Consider the following 12,608-nt stretch of genomic DNA (forward strand, 5'->3'; position numbering starts at 1 on the left):
TAGACCATGAAACCATTACTGATATGCTTGAATTGAAATATACCACCTTGTTTTTGTTTTCCATTTGCCCCATCTGTTCTTTGTTCTCTTCTGCCTTTTTAAAAATATTCAGTATATTTTATGATTCCATTTTATTTTCTTTGAAGGTTTCTTAGCTACACCTTTGTGTTTTGTTATTTTACTAGTTGATTCAGGGCTTATAGTATATATGTGTATTTACCTTATCACTCTCTACTTTCAAGTAATAGTATTCTACTTTATGTATTGCATAAGACCATTACCGTGTACTTCTACCTGCCCCTCCCCAGACTATGTGTTCTTGTTGCCATACATTTTTCTTACTTCATATTATAAGCTTCAAATTATGACTGGGCGCAGTGGCTCACATCTGTAATCCCAGCACTTTGGGAGGCCGAGGTGGGTGGATTACTTGAGGCCAGGAGTTCAAGACCAGCCTGACCAACATGGTGAAACCCCGTCTCTACTAAAAATACAAAAATTAGCTGGCCATGGGGGCGCCTGCCTGTAATCCCAGCTTCTCGGGAGGCTGAGGGAGGAGAACCACCTGAACCTGGGAGGTGGAGGTTGCAGTGAGAGGAGATCGTGCCACTGCACTCCAGCCTGGGCAACAGAGTGAGACTCTGACTCAAAAAAAAAAAAAAAAAAAAAAAAAGCTTCAAATTACATTCTTATTACTTTGTTTTTAACAGTCAGTTATCTTTGAAAAAGATTTGAAAAATCTCTTTTCCGTGCTGATAGCGCTCACGCAAACATGGTGAAAGTCCCTAAAACCCGCCGGACGTTCTGTAAGGAGTGTGACAAGCACCAACCTCACAAAGTGACACAGTACAAGAAGGGCAAGGATTCTCTGTACGCCCAGGGAAAGTGGCATTATGACAGGAAGCAGAGTGGCTATGGTGGGCAGACTAAGCCGATTTTCCAGAAAAAGGCTAAAACTACAAAGAAGATTGTGCTAGGGCTTGAGTGCGTGGAGCCCAACTGAAGATCTAAGAGAATGCTGGCTGTTAAAAAAGATGCAAGCATTTTGAACTGGGAGGAGATAGGAAGAGAAAGGGCCAAGTGATCCAGTTCTAAGTGGCATCTTTTATTATGAAGACAATAAAATCTTGAGTTTATGTTCACTTCAAAAAAAAAAAAAAGAAAAATCTACCATTTCTGGTATTTGTCTTTGCTTTGTATAGATCAACTTCCATCTAGTATAATTTTCCTTCTGCTTGAAGGATGTCCTTTATGAATTTTTTTGTGTGTGTCTGCTGGTTATGAAATCTTTTAGCTGAAAAAAAAAAAGGACGTTTATTTTACCTTCATTTTTGAAGAAATTTTTTCTGGATATAAAAATTCAAGTTGACAGTTTAAAATTTTCTTCCAGAACTTTAAAGCTGTTGCTTTACTGTATTCTAAATTGTGTTGTTTCTGGTGAGATGCCTGCTGTCATTCTCATTTGGTTTCTCTGTATGTGATGTATCCTTTTTCTACGGATGCTTCTTTCAAAATATTTCCTTTGGCACTGATGGCTGGGTTGAAGCAATTTAATCATGATGTGCCCGCCTGTCGTTTATTCATGTTTATTGTGCTTGGGGTTCATTGGAATTTTTGAATCTGTAAGTTTATAAATTTTATGAAGTATGAAAATGTTTCAGCTAGCATTTCTTCAAATAATTTCTGCACCCCTCCTCTGGGGACTTTCCATTACATGCATGTTAGCCTGCTTGGAGAGGTCCCACGGCTCACTGATGCCTTGTTCATTTGCATTTGATGGGGTTTTTCTTTTAGTTTTTTTTCTCTCTGTGTTTCTTTTTTCTTTTTTTTTTTTTGAGATGGAGTCTCGCTCTGTCCCCCAGGCTGGAGTGCAGTGGCGTGATCTTGGCTCATTGCAAGCTTTGCCTCCTGGGTTCAAGCCATTTTCCTGCCTCAGCCTCCCGAGTAGCTGGGACTACAGGCACCCGCCACCATGCCCAGCTAATTTATTGTATTTTTAGTAGAGATGGGATTTCACCATATTAGCCAGGATGGTTTCGATCTCTTGACCTCATGATCCGCCCACCTTGGCCTCCCAAAGTGCTGGGATTACAGGTGTGAGCCACCATGCCCAGCTTTTTTTTTTTTTTTTTTTTTGAGACAGAGTCTTGCTCTCTCACCCAGGTTGGAGTACAATGGTACAATCTCAGCTCACTGCAACCTCCGCCTCCTGGGTTCAAGTGATTCTCCTGCCTCAGCCTCCCAAGTAGCTGGGATTACAGGCATGTACCACTACACCTGGCTAATTTTCTTTTTTGTATTTTTTTGGTAGAGATGGGGTTTCACCATATTGGCCAGACTGGTCTCGAACTCCTGACCTTGTGATCCACCCACCTCAGCCTCCCAAAGTGCTGGGATTACAGGCATGAGCCACTGCACCCGGCCTTTCTATCTGTGTTTCATTTGGATAGTTAGTTCTCCAATCTTCCATCAAATTCACCTAGTGTGATTTTTGTCTCAGACATTGTAGTTCTTATTTCTAGAAGTCCTTGGGTGTTTTAAGAATATTTTCCTTGTCTCTTTTTAACGTAAGTATCCTTTCTTTTAACTTCTTGGACATATAAAATACAATTATAATAACTGTTTTAATATCCTATCTACAAATTCTTCCATTTTATCATTTGTGAGTCTGCTTCTATAGATTGATTTTTCTCCTCACGATGGATCATATTTTTGTGCTTCTTCGAATTCCTGTTTATTTCTGATTGGATGCCAAGCATTGTAACTTTTACCTTGCTGGGTGCTGGATACTGTTGTATTCATTTAACTATTCTTAACGTTTGTTCTGGGATGCAGTTATGTTTGGCCCTTCCAGGTATTACTTTTTTTTTCTTTTTTTCTATTTTTATTTTCTTTTTTCCCTCATCTTCTTTGCGATGGTATGGGTCTTACTTTTAAGCCTTGCCATGCAGAATAAAAGTAGCATCTAGTCTAGAGCTAATCTTTCTTCTATTAAGGCAAAACCTTTCTGCGTAGTCTGCTCAATACCTTATGAACTGTGCAGTGTTTCCCCTCTGGTGGTGAGTGAGCTCTGAAGATTGTTCCCGTATCTCCTTTGGGAGGTTCCTTCCCAGTTTGGGGTGGTTTCCTCCAGGGCCTGCACTGATCACACCTGGAAGTTTGAAGGGAACTTCTCCAGGTCTCCGGGATTCTCAATCCCTGTGCTCTCCTCCTTGGTACCTTGCCCTGCCAGGTATCTTTTTTTTTTTTTTTTTTTTTTTTTTTTGAGACAGAGTCTCAGGTCCAGGCTGGAGTGCAGTGGTGTGATCTTGGTTCACTGCAACCTCTGCCGCTGCCAAGTTCAAGCGATTCTCCTGCCTTAGGCTCCAGAGTAGCTGGGATTATAGGTGCGTGCCACCACGCCCGGCTAATTTTTGTATTTTTAGTAGAGACAGGGTTTCTCTATGTTGGCCAGGCTGGTCTCTAACTCCTGAGATCAAGTGATCCACCTGCCTCGGCCTCCCAAAGTGCTGGGATTACAGGCGTGAGTCACCGCGCCTGGCTGACTGTCTCGATCTCTCTCAACTCCCACATCCAGCTCCTCAACTCAGTGAGGCTGCCAGGTTCCACCTGGGTCTTGCGCCACCTCGGTGGCCTGGAAACTCTCTCCAACTGTAATCGTCACTTGACTCGCTCCCCTCTCTTGAGAACCACTACCCTACACACTCCCCTCTCTCACTACCCTGCACCATTGGATGTCCCATGTCTGGAAAACACTTTTTTTTCCCATGTATTTTTTTAAACTTCTGTTTCTTTGTTTGCTCGCTTTAGGGTGGGAGATAAATATGGCCCCTTCTTTATTTTTATTTTTATTTATTTATTTATTTATTTTTGAGATGGAGTCTCGCTCTGTCACCCAAGCTGGAGTGCAGTGGCGCGATCTCAGCTCACTGCAAACTCCGCTTCCCGGGTTCATGCCATTCTCCTGCCTCAGCCTCCCCAGTAGCTGGGATTACAGGCGGCCGCCACCACGCCTGGCTAATTTTTTTGTATTTTTAGTAGAGACGGGGTTTCACCGTGTTAGTCAGGATGGTCTCGATCGCCTGACCTCATGATCCGAAATACGGCCCCTTCTACTTCATCTTGGCAGGAACCAGTCATTTTCTAGATAGTTATAATTTGAAAATGAGATGGTTTTGTTTCTCTTCCCAATTTTTTGTTTCCTTAGAAGGTTTTCAAGTTTAGGTTGTAACTCTCTCAGGAACAGGGAAAGCCAGACTTTGCTTGGTTGAATCTGAATCTAACTGAGATTTACAGTGAAAGAACTCAGAGAGATGAGTTTTCATAGATTAGGTACAAAGGAAAATGCTTCCAGCAGGTAGACAACATGTTCCTTTTTTTTTTTTGACAGAATCTCACTCTGTCACCAGGCTGGAGTGCAGTAGTGCGATCTCGGTTCACTGCAACCTCCGCCTCCTGGGTTCAAGCGATTCTCCTGTCTCAGCCTCCCAAGTAGCTGGGATTACAGGCGCGCACCACCATGCCCAGCTAATTTTGTATTTTTAGTAGAGATGGGGTTTCTCCATGTTGGGCAGGTTGGTCACCTCAGGCAATTCACCTGCCTCAGCCTTCCAAAGTGCTGGGATTATAGGCGTGAGCCACTGCACCTGGCTGACGTGTTTCTGAGAAGCGGGAGAGAGATTAATCTGTCCCTTCCCTTGGTGTTCAGGGAGGATTTTAATCTGCCAGCGACCGGCTCCAGGCTAACGTGTTGCCTGCTCAGGCCCTAAGTTCACCTCCTGACATATCCTGCATAGATCATCCTCCAACATACAATCTAGGACACCATCGAGCTTAACAAAAGATGAGTTTGAGCACAAGGAAGTTACATCCCTGCCCTTGGGCGGTAGATATGAATCAATTTGAAATCCTTAGAACCAGAGCAAGAGTTCAAGGGCTCTGTTCCTGCCAGTGACTTGACTGGGCTTGAGAATCTGAGTCCAACTTAGCCACACTGGAAGATGTAAGCAAACCTAACACATGTCACCCAGATCCTATCAGCCTTCAGCATCACTCAGGAGGGACACTGTCACCCAGATCCTGTCAGCTTTCAGTGTCACTCAGGAGGGACACTGTCATCCAGATCCTATCAGCCTTCAGTGCCACTCAGGAGGGACACTGTCACCCAGATCCTATCAGCTTTCAGTGTCACTCAGGAGGGACACTGTCACCCAGATCCTATCAGCTTTCAGTGTCACTCAGGAGGGACACTGTCACCCAGATCCTATCAGCTTTCAGTGTCACTCAGGAGGGACACTGTCACCCAGATCCTATCAGCTTTCAGTGTCACTCAGGAGGGACACTGTCACCCAGATCCTATCAGCTTTCAGTGTCACTCAGGAGGGACACTGTCACCCAGATCCTATCAGCCATCAGCGCCACTCAGGTGGGACACTGGGCCTGCTTGAACACACAGAGGAAGGGCCTCAAGCTCAACCTGTCCTGCAACTTGCTGGCGATGAGAATGTCCACCAGGTTTCATGGAGGCAGGGAAGGGAACTGCGGAAGCAATTGCTGCCAGTAGGAGGAGTGGCCGTGCTCTAGATCTGTTTTCAGACGAGAGCTCACTGGGTTTGTTGGTGATGAGGCCTGGGCTGTGTGGGAAGGAACAGAGTCAGAGCCTATGACCGGAGTGTCTGAAGAATGGAGCTTCCATTTGCTAAGCCGGGGGAAATCCTGAGAAACAGGCAGGTCGGGTGGTGGAGAGCATGTTGGATTTTTTGTTTCGTTTTTCTTTGTTTTTTCTTTTTGAGATGGTGTCTCACTCTGTTGCCTAGGCTGGTGTGGAGTGGCACGATCTTGACTCACTGCAACCTCTGCCTCACGGGTTCAAGGGATTCTCCTGCTTCCGCCACCTGGGTAGCTGAGATTACAAGCGCCCGCCACCACGCCCGGCTAATTTTTTATATTTTTAGTAGAGACAGGTTTCACCATGTTGGCCAGGCTGGTCTTGAACTCCTGACCTCAGGTGATCTTGCCCGCCTTGGCCTCAAAAGTGCTGGGATTACAGGTGCGAGCCGCCGCGCCCACTCATGTTGGGTTTTTGCTGGAGTTGTCCAAGTGGCAATGTCAAATAGAGAATTAGATTCCCAAGTTTCGTTCAGGAAAGAGGTCCAGGCTGGATTAGACATTTGGGAGTCAGCGTACACATGGAATTTAAAGTCCCGGAAATAAATCAGTTCCCTAGGGACAGAGCAGGACTAGCGAACAGGCTAAAAGAAGACCCAGTTAAGGTGGCATCACCAACTGGAAGAAGATGGGGGTTCACAAAATGGCAATGGGGCAACTCTTTAAGAGCTGGGGGAAAAAGAGTTTGTATCTTGCAACTCACACCAAAATAAATTCCCAAAAGATCAAACGTTTAACAATAACAAGTAGAGCTATAAAAAGAATACAGCCAATAGTGGTGGCAGTAGAACCAAGTGGCTGAGAGTGGGGCTCTGGAGCCAGAGTCTGGGCTCAACTCTTGGCTCTGCATGCACTAGCTCTGTGCCTTGTGCAAGCCCCTTGTCGGCCTCCTCTGTTGGGGGAATAATGCGTGTGTGTTAAGCAAATATTTTTCTTTTTTGAGACAGAGTCTTACTCTGTTGCCCAAGCTAGAGTGCAATGGTGTGATCTTGGCTCACTGCAACCTCCACCTCCTGGGTTCAAGTGATTCTCCTGCCTCAGCCTCCCGAGTAGCTGAGATTACAGGTGCCCACCTGCCACTACGCACAGCTAATTTTTGTATTTTTAATAGAGACAGGGTTTCACCATGTTGGTCAGGCTGCTTTCAAACTCCTGAACTCAAGTGATCTGCCTGCCTCGGCCTCCCAAAGTGCTGGGATTACAGGTGTGTGCCACGGCACCCGGCTATATATTACGCTCTTCAAATGGCCTGGTGCGTGTGGCTCACTAGATGTGAGTTTGCTTTGTAGTTATTGTTGTTTCGGCATCTCAGGGTGGGGAAAACCTACGTACGACACTCAAACCCAAAAGCCAAAACTTGGGAAAGTTGATGAATTTGGTTACATACAATTCAAAAAAAAAATTCTGCGTAAAAAAACCCACAACAGGCAAAGCCAAAAGACTGCTGAAAAACACAATATACAACAATCGTAGAAAAGGAATTAATTTCCCTAATATATGAGGAGCTCCTGTGAATAATTTTTAAAAGCTCTAAAAACCCAAAGGAAATATTGGCAACAGAGACCAGCCAAAATTCAGAAGAAAGGAAATACAACTGGCCTGAAACATATGAAGAGACGTTCAGACTCGATGGGAATGAAAGGAAAGACGAGGGATCACTGAGAGGGCATTTGCCACCTGCCAGAGAAGCAAACAAACAAAACTCCAAACAAAGCAGCAAAGCTGCTAACACACATCCATTTGTTGAGTGAAAGTCTGGGGAGAAATCATGGGTGCATTGCTGGAAGATTATACCAGGAAACAACCTCTATGGATAGAATTTGATGAAATTTACTGAATCTCAGGTACACATAACTTTTGACACAGCACCTCTAGGATTTTGGGGCACAGACGTACTTGTACATGTGAAAAATGATGTGTGTAAAGTGTTATTCATTGAAGCACTGCATAGGATGGCAAGAGGTTGGTAAGGCCTAACCATGCACCCTAAAGCACTAGTTAAATACACTCGGGTGACCCGTGCAGTTGAGTACCATATCGCTATCATAAACATAAGGTTAAAAGGCCTTTGTGTATTCACAGACAATGATCTCTGGAAACGGATTTTTTTTAAATTTATTTTTATTTTTTGAGACGGAGTCTCACTCTGTCACCCAGGCTGGAGTGAAGTGGCATGATCTCAGCTCTCTGCAACCTCCGCCTCCCGGGTTCAAGCAGTTCTCCTGCCTCAGCCTCCCAGGTAGCTGGGACTACAGGCACTCACCACCACGCCTGGCTAATTTTTTTTTTTTTTTTTGTATTTTTAGTAGAGACGGGATTTCACTATGTTGGCAAGGCTGGTCTCCAACTCCTGACCTCATGATCTGCCCGCCTCGGCCTCCCAAAGTGCTGGGATTACAGGAGTGAGCCACCTCACTCCTGTAACAAGAGTTAACACTTCTGTAACAAACGAGACAGATTGTTAAGGAAAACAAAAAGGGTGGCACAGAATAATTCTATATTATGGGCCGGGTGCGGTGGCTCATGCCTGTAATGCCGACACTTTGGGAGGCCAAGGTGGGAGGGTCACTTGAGGTCAGGAGTTCAAGACCAGCCTGGACAACAAGGTGAAACCCCATCTCTACTAAAAACACAAAAAATTAGCCAGGCATGGTGGTGAATGCCTGTAATCCCAGCTACTCGGGAAGCTGAGGCAGGAGAATTGCTTGAGCCTGGGAGGCGGAGGCTGCAGTGAGCCGAGATCACACCACTGCACTCCAGCCTGGGGGACAGAAACTCTGGCTCAAAAAAAAAAAAAAATAATAATAATTGTGTATTATGATACAATATGCATAGAAAAGAATTTGAATAATATATTTTAATTTTTCTTTTATGTAAAGGATATCTCAGGATGCACACAAATGAACGTGGGACACAGGCCTCTCCAGGGGCGGTGAAGGAGTTCCTACTGTCAACCCTTTTCAGTTTAGGGCCATGTGAACAAACTTACTTGTCAAAAGCAATACATTTAATTTTAAACATGTTTAAAGAAAATCCGTTCATAGATCAAAGAAGAAAAAACATATGATCATCTCATGGGCTGCAGAAATTCTCCTGATAAATTCAGTATCTATTCATTATTTTTAAAAATGAATATAACAGCCAACTAGACATTGCAGGGAACTTCCCCAACCTGGTAACAGCTACCAAAAATCTATGGCAAACACTACACTTAATGGTGAAATATTAAAAGTATCCTTTCAAATCAAGAGTATAACAGGAAGCCAGGTGCGGTGGCTCACGCCTATAATTTCAGCACTTTGGGAGGCCAGCGTGGGCAGATCATGAGGTCAGGAGTTCGAGACCAGCCTGGCCAATATGGTGAATCCCTGTCTCTACTAAAAATACAAACATTAGCCAGGCGTGGTGGCGCGCGCCTATAGTTCCAGCTACTCGGGAGGCTGAGGCAGGAGAATCGCTTGAACCCAGGAGGCGGAGGTAGCAGTGAGCCAAGATTGTGCAACTGCACTCTGGCCTGGCCAACAAAGTGAGACTCCATCTCAATAAATAAATAAATAAATAAATAAATAAATAATATATAACAAGGATGCCAAGTGACACCGTTTTTCCCCTTCAATATTGGCAAAAAGCCTAGCAATTCCAGAGACTAAATAAATTAAAAAAAGGCAAGGGAGAAAGCATATAAAAATGTGAAAGAAAGGAAGAAAATTATTATCATCCTTAGAGTTATGACTATTCACCTAGAAAACCCAAAGGAATCTACAGAAAAAAAAAGATAATTTAGCAAGGCTCCTAGATAAAAGGTTGCTATTCAACAACAAAAACAAGATGAAGTGCATTCTTACATATCAGGAACAACAGAAAATATTCTTTATAAATATAGATCATTTACAATAGTAGTGAAGAAAGATTTATGGGAATAAATTTATTTATTTGTGAAGAAAATGATTAAAAATATACTGAAAGGATTTAAAGGAGACCTAAACAAAGGGGGAGACATAGCATATTCATGAATAAGAAGGCTCAATACTGAAAAGAAGTTAATTCTCTCCAAATTGATCTATAACTTCAGTCTAATTTTATTCAGTAGCTTGACAGAGTTTTTAATGAAAATAGATGAGCTGATTCTAAAGTTTATGCCAAAGAGCAATATTGTCAAATACAACATTTTATTAGTACATATTTTATGTGTTCCCTGATGCAAATGGAGATAGAGATAAAGATAGAGATGGGGGAGAAAGAGAGAGGGATAGAAAGAGAACAGGCCAGGGGCTTTGTGCTATAAGAAAGCAAGTGTTACTCTGAAACAATTGTTATTAAGAACCTGTATCCAGCCGGACAGGGTGGCTCATGTCTGTAATCCCAGCACTTTGGGAGGCCGAGACGGGTGGATCACATGATGTCGGGAGTTCCAGACCAGCCTGACCAACATGGAGAAACTCTGTCTCTACTAAAAATACGAACTTAGCCAGGCGTGGTGGCACATGCCTGTAGTCCCAGCTACTCGGGAGGCTGAGGCAGGAGAATCGCTTGAACCCGGGAGGCAGAGGTCGTGGTGAGCCGAGATCGCACCATTGCACACTCCAGCCTGGGCAACAAGAGTGAAACTCTGTCTCAAAACAAAAAACAAAAAACAAGAGCCGGTGTCCCTGTCAGAAGCAGACACTGTGTCACAGAACAGCTGCCTTTTGTGTCGGTTCAAGGCACATACCACCCCCAGCTGCTATCTTCATTCCTACTTGTTCACTTTTTTTAAAATTATACTCTAAGTTTTAGGGTACATGTGCACAACGTGCAGGTTTGTTACATATGTATACATGCGCCATGCTGGTGTGCTGCACCCATTAACTCATCATTTAACATTAGGTATATCTCCTAATGCTCTCCCTCCCCCTTCCCCCGACCCCACAACAGGCCCCGGTGTGTGATATTCCCCTTCCTGTGTCCATGTGTTCTCATTGTTCAATTCCCACCTATGAGTGAGAACATGTGACTTGTTCACTTTTGATTATTTTCCACACTGGAATGGAAGCTTCCTGAATGTTCATGGAATCCCCAGAGTCTCCAAGAGCTTGGCTGGAAGACGTTCGTGGTAACATCATCTTGAATAAGACATCGCCCCAAATTTCCTCAAGGATGTGGCCTTACCTTAACATAGTTTCTAATGTCACGTCATTCTTATGATATCAATATATCTCCTGATATCAACCTAAGTTGGTCAGAAAGCCATGTTGCCTGTCTCAGGATGTGATTAGCTAATATTTTACTTAGGATTTCTGCCTTCAAAATAAGACCGGTCTGTGACCTCCCTTTCTTACACTGTCCTTATCTAATTTCTGTACTGAAGTTATGCTAGCCTCCTAAAATGAATGGAAAAAAAAAACCAGCCTATTTTTATGCTGACTTGAAGAGTTGTATAAGGTTGGACCTTCTGTTCTTTGACTTTTTCCTCCTTATGGTCACACTCTGGCTTCATTTATTCAAGGTGGTAGTTATATTTAGATTTTCTTTGTCCTCTTCGGTTAGTTTGTGTGTTATGTTTTTCTATGAATTTATTCATTTCAGCTACAATTTCAAATTGTTTGGTGTATAGTTGCTCATGGCCTTCTCTTAGGACTTTTTAAAACTTTGGCGGCCTTTGTACTTGCAGCTCCTTTACACTGCTAGTGCTGTATTTGTTCTCTTCTCTCTCTCTGTCTCTCCCTCTCTCTCCCCTCCCTCCCTCCTTAATCAGTCTTGATTTGTCTTAACAGTTTGTCTTTATTAATCTTTTCACAGAACTAACTTGTGAATCTTGGAAGCCCTTCTAATACATCTTTGTTTTGAATTCTATTAATTTTTATTGTATTTTTAAAAAATGGTATCCTTTAATTCCACGGGGGTCCATGGGTTATTCTCTTTTTTCTTTTTCTTTTCTTTTTTTTTTTTTTTTTAAGGTATGCACTTTTATTCAACTGGTCTAAGTCAGTGTACAGGTAAGCCCTGGCTGCCTCCACCCACTCCCAGGGAGACCAAAAGCCTTCATACATCTCAAGTTGGGGAACGAAAAAGGGGGGTCACAAAGGCTGATCATTCAAAATAAAATAAAAAAGTATTAAGGTGAAGATTTAAAAAATTTTGCAGGCCAGGCACAGTGGCTCACGCCTGTAATCCCAGCAGTTTGGGAGGCCGAGATGGTTGGATCACGAGGTCAGGAGATCGAGACCATCCTGGCTAACATGGTGAAAGCCCATCTCTACTAAAAATACAAAAAATTAGCCGGGCTTGGTGGCGGGCCCCTGTAGTCCCAGCTACTCGGGAGGCTGAGGCAGGAGAATGGCATGAACCCGGGAGGCAGAGCCTGCAGTGAGCCGAGATTGCGCCACTGCACTTCAGCCTGGGTGACAGAACGAGATTCCGTCTCAAAATAAATAAATAAAAATAAAAAAAATTGCAATACATAATTTACACAAAAGCAATACTATCACCTCCCCTAATGTAAATATACGGACGTTTTCCAGCCAAGCTCTTGGAGTGAATATAAAAATAGGCTGGTTTTTTTTCCCCACTCATTTTAGGAGGCTAGCATAACTTCAGTACCAAAATTAGACAATGGGCTCAGGAGAAGACTGGACCTTTCTCCTTAGAGAGAAGTGGGGTGGCTTTTAGGAGGGCAAGGGACTTCCTGTAACATTGCATCTCACGACATTTGGAATGACTATTTAAAAAAAGATCAATGTATAATCAAAGTCCTCGGCCACACTGTGAACTTTGGGGGATGCTCGCTGCAACCGACTGCTGTCACCTTCACCGTTCCAGTTTTTAATTCCTGAGTCAAGCCAAAAAAAAAAAAAAATCAAAAAACAAACAAACAAAAAACGAAAAAAGCCATGCCCATCTTATTTTGCCTTCTGCACAAGGTTTTGTCAAGAAAGAGTGTAACGCAGCTAAGTCCAGTCCAC

At 43.4% G+C, this 12,608-nt stretch overlaps 1 pseudogene; it reads left to right on the plus strand.

The window, feature by feature from the left end:
* Positions 1 to 772: 772 nt before the first annotated feature.
* On the plus strand, positions 773 to 1,142 carry LOC129008276 (large ribosomal subunit protein eL42-like; annotated as a pseudogene).
* Positions 1,143 to 12,608: the final 11,466 nt, after the last annotated feature.

This window comes from Pongo pygmaeus, chromosome 9 (assembly GCF_028885625.2).
Source record: "Pongo pygmaeus isolate AG05252 chromosome 9, NHGRI_mPonPyg2-v2.0_pri, whole genome shotgun sequence".
Lineage (NCBI taxonomy): Eukaryota > Metazoa > Chordata > Mammalia > Primates > Hominidae > Pongo > Pongo pygmaeus.